Genomic DNA, 16,435 nt, shown 5'->3' with positions numbered 1-16,435 from the left:
ATGTCTTAAATGAAAAAGTACTACTATAAAATGTGTGTGCATGTCTAGGGAGTCTAGGGAAATGAGATTAGTGATAGCCAAATGAATATTATGTACTGATAAATCAATATAAAAACAAATTACAGAAGCTCTTCCACAACTGTAATCCATCTTCTAGTTTTCTTCAGTTTTGTATCCTTCTATTTCATAGACTTTCAGCCGATTGGAGGAGAGTAGCCATGTTTTCCTTGCTCCCATCCATGACAAATTTACCCACTCATTGGCTAACACTACGCAGTGCTAATTTATGCAGGTGCTCCTTTCCTGGCACTGGGGTGAAGAGAGCAGATAAGACTAAACAAAATAAGTGTTTTTGAACATCATTATGTATGGTCTGGGAACTGGATTTGTTTTGGTCTTCTGACAGCAATTCCTATGTATGAAACTTTTTGAGAATAGTCTACTTCCATTTGGCAAGAAAGTGAAATAGAATGAAAATCTTGCAGATATTTTGAGAAATGAAGTAGATTGGAGCAGATACTCTTTCTGCAGCCAAAATTAAGTTAGGTGAAACTGCATATTTTGCTGAAACTATAATTAGTTGAAAAAGTCACTGCCAGCTCTAGCTGGAACACAAAAATTGCATCATGCTGGTAGGCTTGTTTTATGTCTGTTGACTTCAGTAAGCTTTTCCATCTTTAAGTACCTGTCGCAGAAGTGTGCTGCTGCTTTGAGCTCAACTCATCAGGAAAGCAAAGGAAAAGCTCCAGCTTCTTATCAAGTCCTTTCTCCTCCTGTCCTGCCAGGCTCAATTCTCCTGCTGCTTCCAGGGATTTCTCTTCTTCTTTTTGCTATTCCAGCTAGCACCAGCTGCAGATCAATCCCCCTGCAGCTTTCTTCCCAGTTTCTGCTGCTCTCCGTTCACTGGTCTTGAGCACTGATGCGGGAACCCCTTTCTGCTGGCTACCAGAAACACCCAGATAGCTACAATCATTGTTTTCTTCTCCTGCTTTCTTTGCCTCAGGACAGTTTTGTTTCAAAATGCACAAGCTGGAGGTGACCCACCAACAGAGACTCTTCCCTTTCCCATAATTGCTCTCCTTTTGAGCTTTGTTGATCCCCATGTCTGCACCCACTCTTTCTTTCCAGCTGGCAAGGAATTTTTCTTTCCTTTCATCCATTCTCATTCTCTTCCCAAAAGGCACAGCTAGAGCTTGAAAGTGATAATTCCATCCACATGTCCAACATAGGAAGGTGAACTTACAGCCAGAGCTCCTCAGTGCAGTTTTGAAAATCTCAGAACTTTGGTCTTTGAGTACCCTGAAGAAAGCCATGGTTTATTCCAGAATTTCACAGAAATCTGCTATTACATGACCACGGTATGACTTCTCAAAACTGCAGAAACAAAATATAGCACTTCACTGAAATGCTAATTCAAATGATTAAATATTTTGACAGCTGGGAGAGAAAATGTCCTGGAAAGTGGTCCACAAAGTGATGCAATGTGCAGAATATCTAATTACTTTAACGTATAAAAAAGTTAAATCTTTTATTTCCTGTCGGAATCTAAATAATATCTTCCACTGGAAAGGGAAAAAGCTCAGGTTCAAGAAATCCATTGTGATGTAGTGACAAACACTCCAATTCCTTCTCTGTTACACTGATCTGAGTAACATTCAAGCCAGACAAATCTTCACCTGACTTTATAGATCAGTGGGTGAGGCTCTTAACCATATAGAAATGAGAGCTTGATGTTCCTACGCAATGAATTGCCCTGTTCTAATCTTAACCAACTTTCCCCACATTAAACAAACAAACAAACAAAATGCTTGCCTCTGGCTGTTAGCATAAAGAGATTCATCAGTATGAGGTCCTGTTTCCTCCTCATTCCAACACAAAAGGTTCATAAACTGGAGTAGATGCCAGCTTCTATGCAGAAATGATCACAAGAAAAGTGAGTAATGTATTCTAGAAATAAATGTACCACAACCATCTGGCCGAGTATAACACAGACCCGCAACAGAGTGGATACTTAAACTTCGAACATCTGATGCTGTGTCTTTAGCTGACTTTACGGTGCTGCTTTGCTGAGTGGAAAATCTAGTTACTTGGATGTATAAAGAAAATGAAGACTTACATTTCATGACAGGATCTAAATAACATATCTGTCCAAGTGAAAATCATGTGCGTTACACTAGAATGGTTATGTACATCATCCTTCTAGTTTACATCGTTAGAGTGCTTTTACATCAAGGATGTCATTTTCTCTCATATCAGACATCCAGGGGTTTCTCATGCAGCCTTTCTCCTCCCACTCTGCCCTCACTGCTCTTTGTTTGATTACCAGATACTATGAAACTGTAACTATATTTTGCAAGCTGTTTTCCACAGGTTGCAGTAAAATATATTTATATCATGAGTAAGTACTTCATTTTAAAATGTACAAGAAGAATTTCTTTCTTCAGCAAGATGTCTCAACTTGGAGCACTAAGTGTATTATTAGAAGCACTGTTGCACTGTAAAAGCTTTAAATGGCATCTTAAAGCCTTTTAAACACAGTGTTGTCTCTGCAGCTCTGTAAATCACTATCCTGTTGGAAGTCAAAAGATTATCATTTAGAGAAGGTTTCATTCTTTTTGAAGGAAACTGGTTAGCCAAAGTTATATAAATAAGCTGTCTGCCCCGAGACTTAGCCATGTGGCAAAATATGTCTTTGTTGTCAAATGTGGAGATGCTAATATGAAGACAGTACCTACTGTTTCCCTGCGGTGCTTACAGGTAGTAGCATATTGTTTATGGTGACAAAGTGAGACTCGTTTATATTCTCGGCGCTAATAACTCTTCATCCTGAAAGACCAAGAATTTACAGCAGACAAACTAATATGGACAGGTATATGTAGGAAGGAAGCATTTCTCAGAGTCTGTAAATGCTCTACTCATTCAAAACTTCTTTGCTTATATATTTGACCTTGGGATAAGTACAATGCTCAAATATATTATAGTATAATTATTCTGTTTCTTTCATCATGACAGACGTTTATAGTAAAACTGCCAGCATACCTGCTGAAATGTGTGCACCTATAGGTAATATGTTTTGAAATATGATACCTAAGCATAAGGTATGTAGTGTGTTCAATATGCTTCTTTATTAACCTCTAACAAAACCCAAACTAACATACAAAGTACTCAAGCTTGACTGTCTGACAGCTTCATCTGCCAACAATCCTATAATTAGGACTCAGAAATATAGAAATGCAAAGGACAGCAATTTGTACTGTAGACTTCCAGATGCTTTTAAAACTCCCTTGGAAACTGAACCAGGATGAATGCGAATGCCTCATTCCTATGTGCACTTAGAAGGAACCCTCTCCTAGGCAAAACATGAAGGCATTTATTTATATTTTTAGTCTTTTTTTTTTTTTTTTTTTTTGTACACTGGAAGCTTAATGCTGAAAGAAAGTTTTCATTATCTGAGTTGATAGCTAACAGTCAAAGTTGCTCTCTTGTCTCGGTATCTTTCAGTGTTTGGGAAACCGATTTATAACAATACATGGATGCACTGAATTAGAAAAGACAGTTTTAGAGCAGTGACATGTTTTTTTTCCTACAGTGCACACTCCACTGAGATAAGTCAAATACACTGCATGAGAGCTGCATGCAGTCTGAAAGGTTCTCCTGCCCGCACTCTCGTTTTCTTCCTTCCTTTTTTCTCTGCCAGCCTGGGGGCCCACAGGAGACCCAAATCCTGCCATTTTGTGGCCCCTTGTTACAAAGGGCACAGCAACTGGTGAAGTAAAATTGCTGCTCATGAATCTGACTAAGCTTACAAGCTCAGTAACACACAGAGCTTTCACTGTTTTGGAGCCTGGAAATTCAAGATCTTGTCCAAATTTTAGCAGACTGTGAAGTCCTTGAACTTAGACCCAACCCTACTTTTAGTTCTGTAATTTCCAGAAAAGACTGGCTGGTTTCTCAGTGATTCTTAAGTGTCCCAAACGGCGGATTCTAAGACTATTTCCTTAACAAAAGGTGTGTATTTCATAAATCTACCACTGGTGTTTGAAGCTGAGATACAGTTATTTGTGAACTAGACTTTTTCTGCCGTTTATTTTATTTAACAAAACTGCAGTGATGCTAACTCTGCTAATTCATTGTGATAAGCTGTGTATTCCTGCCATGAGTATTCAGACATACTCCCTCCTTACCCACCTGAACAGCATAAACACATCCTCTGCCATGTCAGGCACTTTGAATGCTTTTCTACAACTCAAACATCTTTCTTATCTCTTCCATCATTTCCAGAATGCAAAAAAGAAATGTCTTGCATGGTTTTAAAACCTTTCAAGTTTCGTGAGTTATGTATACCTCTTCAGACCAATGTGATTTTACATTTAATAAGCTGAGAACAAATAACAAGGAAAAGCCTTGAAAAATTTACTGTAAGACATCACAATATGAATCTATCTATCTATAAAAAAAGTGAATCCAAGCTGAATATAAAATGGCTGCTTCCTCCAACAGGCCCTGTGAGGTACAGCTCAATGTACAAAGCAAAAATTGCTTTGCATATATATATATATACATATATATATATATATATATGCACACACACACATACATATGTATGCCATGTGCAGAAATTTCTGGTGTAGTCAAAATTGTTGCATTTAGCAGACTTTTGTCATAAATGTCCACTTGAGTGCACAGATGAACTTGTAAAACCAATATAACTGCTCTGGCTTCATTGCTAGTTAGTAATGAAATTTTTTAGATCAACTTCTGTGCACTTCTGATTCTGCATGTGTATACTTCCGTTTTATACCCTTATACAGAAAAAAATAATTATAATGGACAATGGTTTTGTTAGCAAATCTCCAAAATTGCAGAACCAAAGAATTAAGGGTAGTTTTACGTGAGGAAGAGCATGCAATGTTCAGAAGTAACAGGTAAATGAACATTTATGTTTACCCAAACAAAGTTTCAGATCATTCTATATAATATATAATTAAGCAAGTAATATATATTACTACCATTACTAGCACTGGTATTTGTTATGATTTTCCACAGTATTGAGAATAATTCGAGATAGATTTCCCCCGTTAGCATTTCACCAGGAAGCTGCTTTATAACACAATTTAAGACAGAAAGTTAAGATCATACCCACTAACAGAGTTAATAATCAATTCCAGCAATATATTTCAAGTCCTACTTTTTGCTCAGATCTATTCTTTTTTTTTTTTTTTTTTTTCAATATATTTTCTCATAAATTCTCTCTTTCTCTCTCTTTTTATCCCTAGGAGGACTCGATGATCTCTAAGGTCCCTTCCAACCCGCACGAAACTATGAAACTATGAAAAGTCTTCAAATCTACAAGAAGTACTCCATTAGCTGTGTGTTTTTCTCTAAGGAAATTATTGCTTTTTAATCTGCCATTCATCTCATCCACAGAGGAACAAAGTGGATTTTCAGGTCAGATACCTCTCTTACAAATCAATAAGACGTTGTTGAAAAGTTGGATTTTGAAAGAAATTATATGTATGTGACTTCTGTGTAAATGATGTACTTAAATCTGTGCAATATTGAGAGATGTTTGAACCTGAGTGGGTTCCTGGCTGGACCCTACAAGTGAAAGAAATGAAGTCATAGAGATTGCTTGTTTTTGTCAAGGAGGTGTGTAAGATGTTTTTGTTTCAGGCAACTTATTCCTTGAGGTAATGTATATCAGTGTGCATGAAGAAACTGGGTCATATTCTATTAGGTTTCACAGAAATATAATAAGCAAAAATTGGATGTTCTAACAGCCTATAGAAATTGAACTGTAAGGCTGGGAGTACTTGGGATGCATGAGCAAGACTCACCTGTATTTTGGGAATTAACTTTTTATCATGATAATGCAGATTCTTTTTTGGAATTGATCTGAAATATAAATAATTGATTTTTAAAAAGTAAAGCTACTAAAAATGAAAGTCTCTTGTTAAAACTTGACAAGGAATAAATTATTTTAGTTGAGCTCCTAAAGTAGTATTTGAGTAATGGCAGTTATCACAAATGGATCACTCCAGTACTGGCTGGCCGAGAAGGCATAGGGCCACTTTGTGGCTTTTTTCCCCCACGTTGTCTGTTGCCAGGTTTGACTTTTATGTGGACTGAGATGATGGGAGCTGGCTACTACTAGTCAAGCATTAAATGTCCTTCATTTCTCCTGATCATTTGTACATGTTAGGCTGTAGCCAGCTTGTGAGGTGTTTTGGCTGTGGGGATATTTCTACACTGTGATGTTTTTTTCCATCCTGATTGAAAATTACTTTAATTAAAGCTTGTTCCCTGGTTTTCTGCTCCTCATAAATGCAGTGATTCTGGAGTAGTTTAATGACATATATTTTGAAAAATGCTGATTATCAAGTTTGATTTTTCTCTTTGTGCCAATGTGTTGCTTCTGACAGCATCTTCTGATGGGAACAAGACTGTACAAAAATGTATGAGCAGCTGCATTTTCATGAATATATTAATTTCATTACTTTACTTATTCTTTCTGTGATGAAGACCTGAGATGAAGACCTGAAACCAGTCTTCCATCTGAAATGTAAAACTTATCATTGTTTATATGTATGTATATATGTATTTATATACATACATGCTCACATACATGTATACATATGCTTCTCCATGTAAACTTAAGACAAAGCTTGACACTTTCTACTTTTTTTTCTTCTTCTTTTAATGTCTTGGGCAGTTTGTTATGCAGGAAATATGCCATGATTCATACATTCTGATAGATTCCACTTCCAACTACGTCTGAATTTTCCATCTTTTGAAGAATTTTATGCTGTTAACAATGTGCATTTAGTCTAGGTAAACATACTTCCTGAGTTCCCTTTCCTTTCCTGGCAGTACAAAGTGACAAAGCAAAAAGCTTTAGAAGAAAACATTTTCTTGACTCGGAGGCTCCTTGCAAATGTTTCATTCCTCAAACAGAGCTCTTTCCTGCTTAAAACTTTCGTAACTTGTTTGGAACTTAATGAGCCCCATATGTCCTGGCTCCCAGCACGAGCCAGCCTGCAGCAGCAGAGCAGCCCTCCTGCTCTGCACAGGGTCATGAAAAATGTCAGTATTCCCCAGTACTTTTTTGAAATCTTTTCCTTTTTTTGTTTATACTCTGAGGACTCTATTTGCTGGTCAGCTGACCCCCTAAATTCAAAACTGAATTTACAACATAGCAAATCTCTTGTGTAGTTATAAAGACAGCAGACAAACTAGCACTCCAGTAGTGCTCTGGTCTCTCTTGGATTCTCATGAAATATGATGCCAAGCCCAAAGTTTTAGACTGGATAAAAACTGTTCACAGGACTTCTCCATTGTTCCAGAGAATCCACTTTCCTTTCCACCAGCACAAATACAAAGGACAAAGTCACAAGAGTGGCACCCACTGTGAATGGCAGAAGTTTGGTGGAAGGTGGTTTCTGGCCAGACAGATTTACAACAACAATATATGGAAACAGACAATAATGTATTTTAAAATGTGTATCTGTATATGTCTATATATGCAGAGTTATAAAATACTTCAAAGCCATTTCAGAAATCATCTCAATGAACAGTAGAGAAGCAGCAAAAGCAACTCATTTGATAAAAAAAAAAGGGAGAGTAATATATCTAGATGAAATATAATGGTAAAAGGAAACGAAAAAGAATCCCTGAAATCTCAGAAACAGTACTTATATGTAGATTTTTCATATGCATTTTCCATATTGAGGTAGAAATTCATATCTAGCTATGTAGATATTCTCTGTTTCTACTACAGAAGTTGTTCTTAGCATTTGTATGCCATAAGAATGCTATAAGATATGGTGAAATTCATACTGGGTAGGAAAAAATGTTTAGCTAATTGGGAAAGAAGTATTCCTTCTTGGGATCTGTTCAACCAGCACAAACCAGAAGCCAAACTAAAAAATGCAATCCTATTTCTTTCTCAATTCAATCAGTTACAAAAATGTGTACCTTAAGGGTAATTCTCTTTGATTCTTATGGGATAATAGAGTGTATCAAACACTTTCAGTATTAACTTGATATAGCAGAAAAAAAAAAAAGAAATGGCTGAAAGAACTGCCTCAGTCATCAGTTTGGGAAGCAAAGTCAGATTGTATCAGCCGTAAAATATGTGCACTACACTTGCCTTATGTAGTATACAATGTTCAGAAGCAAGGTCCCTTCAAGGAAAATATTTGGGACTGGGAGATAACTTTAAGGCTGTACGCTTTCAGGCTTGGATTTGTCTGCCAATCCCTACAACTGCAACCTTGCAAAAACCAAGTTATTTATAGCATGCAGTGGGACAGAGATGTAACAAGTTTGGTGTTATTTCTTACTTAAAAATATATATTTTATTAAATAATTATTTCATTTAAATCTCTATATTCTTCTCATAACATGTTAGAAGGAGTTAAGGATTACCTGGCATATATATCATTGTGCATACTAAGCTGGAATATACATTTGGTTTCTTCTTCACCATTTGCAGAAAAACTGAATTTCTTCCCTCTGACAATCAGGAGAGCCACTCGTTGGCTTTTTATTCTGATTCACTGAGAAAAGGACATTGATGAAATCCTAATGGTTCTAGGTAACAAGCCTGAAGACTGGATAATGCTAAAGTAAAGTTATTTTTCACCAGAAAGAGGAAAGACAATGGCTGAGCCTGCTCTGTGATGAGCATCATAAAATCCCTTCACCTGCAATAATTGATATGCTAATAACTATAATTCTTTAAGATGATAAAAAGACGACTGTTGGAGATACATCAAGAAAAAAATGTTTGACTTTTTTTTTTTTCTTTTTTTTTTTCTCACAGTTTGTACAGAGATATTTGCTCTTATATTTAAAGCTTTATTTTTCTTTTTAATGCAGGTGTCCAGGCTGCTGGTTAGAGAGAACTGAAAGCTCATTTCTCCTGGGCTTTCAATATTTTAATGTTTAGACTTTCAGGGATTCAGGAGCACAGAAAGGGTTTTAAATGCTCATGTTTTTCTAACCAGAGCTTATGCAAAATCTTGTTAGTTTTCTGAAAAGTTATTGTACAGGGGAGTGCATGTGAGAATTTCTCCTGAGTCTCTAAATCCCCTTACTAGAGCAGAAGCAGATATTGCATTTCTACCTTTCTATTCTTCCAGTTGTAAGTATAATCTGTGCAAACGGATTAAAACAGAACTAGAAAATTGTTAATATAATGTTGTATACCATTTACACATTGTCCTTTCCAGGTGATCTTTTGGTTGTTTTATTTATTTATTTTTATTAAGCGTAGTCCAAACAGGAATGGAATTGACACATATCCCATTTTCTTTCCTCATTCCTTGTTTCTGCCTCTCTTCCATACTTATTTTCCTAAAAACCTGTTCTCACCACTACCCATTAAGTTCATCACTTGTTATTTCCCAGATATTCCTCTTTGCACTTTACCACTTGTAATGCTGATGTTCAAATTCAGCTGGACCATCCCCTTTCCAAAGATGCCTTCCTCACTTCTGTGGTCCTGCTTGTGGTCAGATTTCCAGCAACAGTGGACTCTTTCCATCATTTCCAATCTCATATTATTTTGGCATGTAAACACGCAAAATGAAATTGTTATTAACTTTTGTTTACCCAAGATTATGCCTTTTTGTTTTGATTTCACAGTCAAAAATTAATACATGCTAATGCTGCTTCTGTGTTTCTCTTATTCTCATTTTAATCTTTTTTTATGTTATGCATTATGTAGATTTTACTATGTATTTTTAATGTGTATGTCTCCCCTTCTTCTCTGTTGTTTGCTTGTTTGTTTTGTTTTGCTGCAGTTGTTGTTTTTAATAAGCGTGTGGAAGTTAATGTATCTATATACTTTCAGTTTGGGAACATTGGGTTTCAGCACAATGTTATGGTATGTATCTACTTCTGTTATTTGTGTGCACAGTGCTCATGGTTGCATATGCAGTTGCTGTTGTCATCAGTAAAATTCATTGCTTGTAGGGAGATGGTAGTTATTGTCTGGGCAGTCCAAAATCCTGTGAAAGCAATTTTGCATAATGACACAAAGCCAGCCATTAGAAATGATATATGCCACATAGCAAGGCAGGCATACCAACTGGGAGCCTGAGAACTGAAAACTACCATGAATTAGTATAATTTTTCAATTTTCAACAAAAAGTAACTTGGAATTTTTTTAAGAAATCTGAAACAATGATGCCTACTAGTGCTTGTCTGTTAACAAAGTGACTTTGTGGGATTCACATGAAAATTTATATAGGTTTTCATTTTAAGGCTCATTTTCAGTTTATTTTGTATATATATATATTTCCTTTTGAAGTAGTTATTATTCTTATTTTAAATACACATTGCATGGATTTCATTTAAAGTATGTCAGGCTTCCATGATTTTACACTAGGTAAAAACCCCACATATTTTGCAAGTAGATTTTACAGTAGGTTGGTTGTCCTGCAAAATGCTAACACTAACAATGAGGCATCTTTTCTCTCCCTCTCTTCTCCCTCTTACTCAATTCCTTATTTGTGTATACATATCATGGTAACCTGACAATCTCCAGGGTGCTCAGCTCCAATAAACTAATTTCAGAATTCATGCATTGCAGAAGATCTGTGAAAAATAGTTAGCTGGTTTTCTGTTGTGGTCTGAGGGCACCATAAATTAAACTTAGTAACTGGAGAAGTAGTAACGATCAGATTTGTCAAAGGCAAGGGACTATAAAGACTGCTTCTCATTTTCTAAATGTACAGATCATGAGACTAGGTATATAGCTTGTTTGAGAATACAAATCAATCATTTTGGCTTCATTTTCACATGGATAAGGCTCAGGCTTTTATATATATTATATACTATACATATATATATAATATACATATATGTATATATATATATACATATATATATATTTTATATATATAATATACATATATGTATATTCCTTTTTTTCTTTCTTAAAAAAGATAAATTCCTTCATCTGAATTGTTGCAATTACAGTGCAAACACCTCTATTGTATTTCAGGGAAACAAATCAATTTATAAACATGATTTCCCCTCAGTTACATTTGGTTTTGGCAAGTGGTACATAAATCTGGCACACATCATGAGCCATACTCTGAGAAATGGTTTATCTCATTCATTTAATCCTATTAAAAGTGAGGACTTGTGTTCCCCATGTATTCATTGGTGACAGCAGAATTTGGCCCAGTGGCAGATATTTTGGGAGGTGGACTTTTCAGATGCAGTCAAATCAGTTAATGTATCCAGTCCAGGTGAGCCTATGAGTACAGTACTTCCTATGTCCCTTTCTGCCTATTGATGCCAAAGAGAATGCAGCACATTCCCTGATGGTACAAACAAATCAAACCATCCTGACCTGTCAGATATTAATGTACTGAAATGAAGCTTGAAGCACGGTTATGAGAACAAAATCTGCTTGAAGTCCTGGTTATGGACCATAACCATGTTGAATTACTAGCGAGTCAGCCGCTTGTCACGGCTGAGGGCTGTTTGACCCAGGTGGAAATTGGAAACTGAATGTGAACAGAACTTAGAACTATATAGGCTATAACTTCAAAAAATTAAACTCTTAAAATATTATCAGCTGTGAATGTGAGACATGCTTGTGATCTTGGAATGTCCATCTAAGAGTTTCCACCAAGGATTTTTCAAATTTGATCTAGATTCAGTAATATACACTTTGGCTGGAATTAAACCATTAACTCATCTATGCTCATGGATACCTCATTCAACAGGCTCCTTCCTTCCTTATGCTCCCACCAACCAAGAAGGTGGAGCTTACTGTCAGCTATAAACAAAATCTAGTGTTATAGTCAGCTGAGGGAAGTATTCTTTGGCATCCCTAAGTCAACTGATGTGATCCGTAGTGAAAATAATAATCATATGATTACACATTTTCCACTGAAATAGGCCAACATCTTACTAGCACAGACACCCTAAAGAAAAGGCACCTATGAAAAATGATTACAAATAGCTGAAAAGTGCAAAAGTAACTTAAGGAGATGAATTACAAAGATCTTTTCACTAAACTCCTTGTTTCTCTCAAAATTTTACATGTACATAAATACATACTTCATATATGTGCATAACACCTGCTGCTTGCTCCATTAAAAACAGTTATGTTTGGAAAATAATTGTATGTGTTAAGAGCACCATGCTTCAGTACCAGTCCAGTTATTACTATTTTCTAATTTAGAAACTTTCTGTAAAAGAAATGCCAGCTGCCTCATTGCGTCATACTGAAATGTTCCAGGGTCTGACATAAATGTTTTGGACCACAGAAAGGGAAAAAAAAAAATGTGGGTGTACCCATGTTTATGCAGCCTGGTGAGAGAATGCATTCCATTAAGTTAAGGTTATTTTGGAATAGTCTTGCATATTTAATTGAATTGACATCTGATTGAAGCAGAAATCTTCCTGACAGATGAAAACTGTCAGATTGAAACGTCTCAAGAAAATCAAAACACATTTTTGATGTATCTTCTGTACACTTTGTATCCTCTTGCTGGCCACAAAGAATTTCATTTATATAGTACAAAAGCAGCACAATTCTTTCATTTGAACTAATGGGGTTCTAATGAATTTTATGAATACTAATACACACACAATACATTTCATACAGTTGGGCCATAGTGCACTATTTCTAAAATGAGTCTGCGCAAATTAACTTTGAAGGGTGTCTGTGGCAGCCTTTCATCCATTAACTGCCTGGTGCGAGCCCCCACGACAGCTGATTTCAGAGTTAACCCCGCCTGATTCTTGCCAGTGGAAATTTGCCAAAATGATTACATCAACTTTCAATAAACCACATGTGCATGACAACAGTAAGCAAACAATTACTTAAAACCCTATAATATAATTTGTAATTTGACATAATAGACTGTTCTTTCAGGGTTCACATTTCCATGACAAAGCCACAAGAACTGGGGCAGTTCTGCAAACAAGCATGCACTCTGAGTATCAGCAAGAGAGGTGCCCTTGGCCCTCCTCTCCTCCGGGCTCTGGGTTTGCACAACCACAGCGGTGTCTGGAACCAGACATCATTTTGGGAAGCTCACCAAAACACGGCCACTTCTTTCATTTTAGCTCTGTGGGGCAGCAATGCCCAGCTTGTGTTTTGCCTAACAAGACAGCGAGGGGGCTGAGGAAAATAAACCTGTAGTAATGATTTATGGAAACAATAACACTGCTCTGAGTTTTAAAAACATCTGAAAATAAATGTCATGCCCTCACCTCATCCCCAGCTCTGTGTGACATTTTCCATCCTCTGGTGTTACAGAGAGCAAGCAGAGACAGTCTTAGGAAAGACATGTGGTCGTAAATGTATTTCTGCTTACATCTAGTATTTTTCAGTGAGGTCACAACTTGCTATCTATGCAACATTCGAAAAGTGTAAGATTACTGCACATTCGAGCCTTGAAGCTCTTCTGTTTTCTTTGTTCAAAGACTGAGAGAGATCCTTGACTTCTATTCAGGAGGCAGGAGGCAGCTTAAATTCTCATTCTCTTTCTCCTTCCCCTACTCTCTGCTCTTAGCTGAGTGATTTATTTAAAAAACGGCAACTTCTCTAATTTTCCATTTATGGGCAAGGGGTTCTTTGAAGCAATAAAAGGACATGGGGCCAGCAAGGAGGAATCAGGCAGTATCTGTTGTAGGAAAATGAAAAATAATTGCAGTTTTACATGGGGTGAGGACACTTAAAGGAATGCAAAGGCTTTATCTGCAGATACGTGTTAACATTTTGTTTAGTCTGTGGCCATCAGAGGAAGATGTCAGTTAACTCTGAAGTTCCCTATATCCTAAAGAGTAAAAGTCTCAGGCTGTTTTCCAAATTAACTCATAATCAGAAACTAGAGTTTGTCTGTTCATAATGGGGGGGGAAAACAACAACAACAACAACAACAAAAAACCACAACAAAATAAATCAAAAGTTTTTCACAATTTTGAATATGGCTGAGATTATGGAATAAGAGCAGTGGCACTCTGTAATGTCTTCTGAATCACTGAAACAGCTTATAAGATACTTACCAAAAGCATACAAAAATGTAAAGACAAATAAGTCTATTTTTACAATACAGTGACTTTCCTAAAAAACTTTACTATGAATGCTGAAAGTTTATTGGTGTTTCTGTATTAAGGCCATTGATTTTAGGCCATTAGTAGCTGTTATGTCCCTTTGCTCTTCCAACCCTGTGTGAACTGTTTTTGCAGTCCCTTGGCCCAGACTCGGAGAAGAGGAGCCCGAGTGCTCCTGATGAATGGTAATGAGTATTGTCAGGGAGGCAGGAAAATTGAGTCCCGGCTCTGGCTGCCAGGTCAGGAGCTGCAGGAGCTAATTGTGTCAATGGTAATGAGACTGAGCAGGCAGCAGATGCTCACGTGCCTTTACAATCCAAATCCCACCAACAAATTCCTCCCACAGAAACTTTAAGGGACGCCTTGGCACCCTGGAGATGGTGATAGACCCGGTCCCAGCCACATGCCACCTGCTAGAGCCATTGTTTAATAAAGGACAAAAAAAAAAAGCCTATTATGATAACAAAGTTGTTTGCTGTCTCTCGCAATGACTTTATGGCACCAGTTTTACCATACTGCGTCTATTGAAAAAGGAAAAAAAAAGAAAAGGAACATCTGATTCTTTAAAGAGAAACAGTTGTATTGAGCACTGTTAACAACTTACTTGGGAAGCCGGATGTTCAGTATATGTTACATATTCCACTGATAAACCATGCTTGCCTTTTTCCCATTACATCTCCCACTGTGCTTGCTTCCTACAGCAGGTTTACATTTTCACATGTTTTCCCATGACATAGAAGCGGGGAACATTTCTTTACTCTTTTTTTTTTTCTTTTTTTCTTTTTTTTTTCCCAGAAAAATCAAGAACATAAAATGCAGATAACCATGTAGAGTGCTGTATAAATATTTATTGTGAAATCAAACAAACTGCATATTTGGTCCCGACTCTTGGAGCAGGATGGCTGGCGATCTGTGCCTGAGGTTTTGAAGAGGTGAAGGCCACCAGCACCAGATTCCCTTCCTGGCCATGATGTGCAACACAGGATTGCTAAATGCTGCCACGTGGAGAGATTCAGATTCTTGCAGGAAATCTCAGCCCAAGAATATCTGTTTCTGAACAAGTCTGACCAAGTGTCCTTCATTGCCATCAGAATTTGAGCCCTGTGAGGCTCAGACTATGAGCGTCTCTGGTGTCCTCAGGGTGAGCTGGTCGCAGGCAGCTGCTGGCAGGAGGTGCAGATGAGTGGGTCTCGACTGTTTGGCTTAGCCTGTCAGGGGAAGATTGAAGACATGCTTTGTCTGGTCTGAAGATACTTGAAGCAGCAATTATGCTCCTTTTTTAAACTCCCAGGGGTAGTGGAGAAAGTTAAAGTTGCTTAAAAAGCTTGGTTTGAGCTGGTAATTTAACTAAGTGTGCACTGTAGCCCTGGCTAAATTCACATCTATGCCAAACTTCAAACCCTTCCTTTACAAATCCTCACTCTTGTGAGGGGAAGAATCACAAATGTAGCACATCTTCTGCCCTGTAAAATGTGAGAATGGCCCTGAAGGGTGCTAGGGCGAGGTGTTCATCCCTAGAGAACTGCAGCAGTATGATGGAAAGCATTTATTTCAAACTCAAGTATGTCAATTACATGTGTTACATGAATTATATGTAGTATACCAGTCATATATATATGTACACAATTAGTTAACACCTGGAATAAAAGCAGGCATAGGATATTCAGTGCAATTATATCAGTTCATAAGGCTGAAAACATGCACCTGAGGAATGTCTCGGCTCTTGACACTGTTTTCCTTATGGGGGAGTGGGGTTCGGGGTCTTCAACTATGTCAGTGTTTCTCCAGACCCACTGGGCATGGACTGAATGTCATAGCCACTCTGCTCTGGAGCATCTGGTTCTGGTGACAAAAAAAAAAAAAAGAGGTATTAGGAAATGGGCAGTCGTGTACAACCACAGCCACAGTTGGGTTAATGAGGCATTTATGAGAAATCGTTACTGTAGTTTCCTCAGGTGTGTGGGGAAAGAAGCATACTATATTTTTAAAGGTGCCTTTGGTAGGTCCCAGGCATAAATAATGCTGAAAACCAAGTGCATACCTTGCTCTTAAAGGCAGTTTGAAGTAGGAGGCTAGCAGAGGTATTCTACATCATACTTTACAAAGAAACAACTAAACAGAATGATAAACACAATTTCAGATGCACTTAGAGTGATCAGAATGGAATTTTCATTATATTCTGTGCCTGTCTGTTAATGATTACTCATATTCAAAAGTAACCTTTCCTTATAATAAAGATTCAGTATGCTGTAAGTCTCAGGCATTTTGCACTTGGTAAAACGATGAGAGATAAATGTGTTATTGGTTCAGAAAGAGACTAAATATCTTGGTACAGCACTTACCATGCATG

General features: G+C 37.2%; 1 long non-coding RNA gene across 1 annotated transcript in view; it reads left to right on the top strand.

Annotated features, from left to right (window-relative positions):
• Positions 1-5,270, top strand: part of LOC107313110 (uncharacterized) — a 75,282-nt gene extending 70,012 nt beyond the window's left edge. The window contains exon 7 of the long non-coding RNA XR_004306965.2: positions 3,013-5,270. This is a non-coding gene — a long non-coding RNA (uncharacterized LOC107313110). The remainder of the gene's footprint in view (positions 1-3,012) is intronic.
• Positions 5,271-16,435: the final 11,165 nt, after the last annotated feature.

The sequence above is a fragment of the Coturnix japonica genome, chromosome 4 (assembly GCF_054131305.1).
Source record: "Coturnix japonica strain WE chromosome 4, WE-NBRP24, whole genome shotgun sequence".
Lineage (NCBI taxonomy): Eukaryota > Metazoa > Chordata > Aves > Galliformes > Phasianidae > Coturnix > Coturnix japonica.
The sequence above is the reverse complement of the archived record's forward strand: the minus strand, read 5'-3'. Positions and strand labels throughout refer to the sequence as shown.